The 2,600-nt window shown below is 44.3% G+C and overlaps 1 pseudogene; it reads right to left on the bottom strand.

The window, feature by feature from the left end:
* Positions 1–1,512, bottom strand: part of LOC104990225 — a 6,793-nt pseudogene extending 5,281 nt beyond the window's left edge.
* Positions 1,513–2,600: the final 1,088 nt, after the last annotated feature.

Below are 2,600 nucleotides of genomic sequence, written 5' to 3'. Positions count from 1 at the left end.
TCTTTATAATCCAACTCTCACATCCATACATGACCACTGGAAAAGCCATAGCCTTGACTAGACGGACCTTTGTTGGCAAAATAATGTCTCTGCTTTTTAATATGCTGTCTAGGTTGGTCATAACTGTCCTTCCAAGGAGTAAGTGTCTTTTAATTTCATGGCTGCAATCACTATCTGCAGTGATTTTGGAGTTCCAAAAATAAAGTCTGACACTGTTTCCATTGCTTCCCCATCTATTGCCATGAAGTGATTGGACCAGATGCCATGATCTTAGTTTTCTGAATGTTGAGCTTTTTGCACTCTCCTCTTTCATTTTCATCACTCTTTAGTTCTTTTTTCACCTTCTGCCATAAGGGTGGTGTCATCTGCATATCTGAGGTTATTGATATGTCTCCCAGCAACCTTGATTCCAGCTTGTGCTTCTTCCAGCCCAGCGTTTCTCATGATGTACTCTGCATATAAGTTAAATAAGCAGGATGACAATATACAGCCTTGACGTACTCATTTCCTTATTTGGAACCAGTCTGTTTTTCCATGTCCAGTTGTAACTGTTGCTTCCTGACCTGCATACAGATTTCTCAAGAGGAAATGTTGTGCTTGCTCAATAGATACCTAAGTCATGTCCAACTCTTTGCCACCCCATGGAGTGTAGCACACCAGGTTCCTCTGTCCATGGGATTATCCAGGCAAGAATATTGGAGTGAGTTGCTATTTCTTTCTCCAAGTTAATATGTAAAGAGGAAGTTAATGTTGGGCCAGAAAATATAACAGGGAAGTTGAACCAGGAGAGCTGGGAGATGAGGGTTGCAATTTAAATCTAGCAATAAAGGAAAATCCCACGAAGGCAAAAGCCAAACAAAGGCTTCAATGTGGTGAGGGGAGGAGCCTGTGGGACATGCCTCCCTCTCACCCACTACCTACAAGTCCTTTTCCTTCAAGATTCTTAGTCCCATAATTTAAGGAAAGCAGGAGAGGGCTGGGTAAGATGAAATTGTGGCTTTTTCCTGCTACTAATACCCACTTCCTACCCGTGGGATAGTGACAAAGTGCTCATGAATGAGTGAGCACTTTGTCGTGTAATCCCTCCTCCTAGTTTCCTGATCTTAAACCCCACAGCTTTCTCCCACTCCATCATCTCACCAATGAACAAGGACAGTATGAGGTCCCAGCCAATGATGAAGGCACACAGCTGTTCCATGGTGATGTAGCTGTAGAGATATACAGAACCAGTGCTTGGTACTCGGGCCCCCAACTCAGCATAGCAGAGTCCAGGCAATACAGTAGTCAGGGTGGCCACCAAGAAGCAGATGATGCTAGCTGGTCCAGTTTGTTCTTGGCCACCTCTCCAGCCAGGATGTACACTCCAGCCCCCAGAGTGCTGCCCACACCCAAGGCCACCAGGTCAAGAGTGTTCAGACAACGAGACAGGTGGCTCTCAGCCCGTGCTCTGGGTTCCAATGGCCTCCTGCAGACTAGCTTCTGACCAAATTGGTGAACATCCTGACCCAGCATCCTAGATGGAGTTGAGGAGACCATGATCTGCTGAGAAAACAAGACACAAAGTCGTCAAGATTGCCTGTCCACTCTTGGCATCCAGTTCCATGGAGCAACAGAGCTATGGGGAATTGGTTGTAAAAAGACTCATTGCGCAAGTTCATCTTCGAGTTTTGCTTTCTTAAACATAAATAAGACTTTTAATATGCTTCAAAAGTTACTTGAAGTATTGCTTAAAGATATGGGGAGTAGGAATTGTTTCTTTAAAATGTGCCACTTTGGCACATGGATTGTGTTAAGCTGAAGGCAGTTAAGACTCAGCAGCCTCAAGAAAAACTCTGCCTGTCCCTTCATGGCTCAGATAATTTAGATAGGGTGTGTATATCAGGAAGACACTATTGCTATTGAGACTATTTCAGAAATAGTGGTCTGCATGGAGTGGGAAACACTTGTTTCCCAAGCATTTGCTCTTCCCACCTTCCTGTGGGTTGCCTCCTCCCATTTGAAGACCCAGAAACCTACCCTATATTCCTTAGCTCATGGTAGCACAGAAGCCTCAATTACCTGTCTTTGAGCCTCATAGTTTTTATAGTGTCCAGTATATATATATAGATGCTGATGCTGGGAAAGTTTGAGAGCAAGAGGAGAAAGGGGTGACAGAGGATTAGATGGTTGGATGGCATCACTGACTCAATGGAGATGAATTTGAGCAAGGTCTGGGAGATAGTGAAGGGCAGGGAGGACTGGCATGCTGCAGTCCCTGGGGTCACAGAATTAGACACGACTTAGCGACTGAACAACAACAAAAATGAAAAAGCAAATTATATTTGCTAATCTGTCTCATGTCAGTTTAATTACTATGCCAGTTAAAGAACCTTGAAAGAAAAGTCTTCTGCCCCTACTGAAGCGAAAGCTTCTATCGCAGAGCCTGGCACACAGTAGGTGCTTAGTTGATATGAGTTGAATGGATAATAATGCTGATTTTTAAATTAAAGCTAACCAAGTACACCTCATGTGAAGAGTTGACTCATTGGAAAAGACTCTGATGCTGGGAGGGATTGGGGGCAGGAGGAAAAGGGGACGACAGAGGATGAGATGGCTGGATG

The sequence above is a fragment of the Bison bison genome, unplaced genomic scaffold (genome assembly GCF_000754665.1).
Source record: "Bison bison bison isolate TAMUID 2011002044 unplaced genomic scaffold, Bison_UMD1.0 scf7180017847228, whole genome shotgun sequence".
NCBI lineage: Eukaryota > Metazoa > Chordata > Mammalia > Artiodactyla > Bovidae > Bison > Bison bison.
Note: the sequence above shows the minus strand (reverse complement) of the source record. Positions and strands in the feature narration are given on the sequence as shown.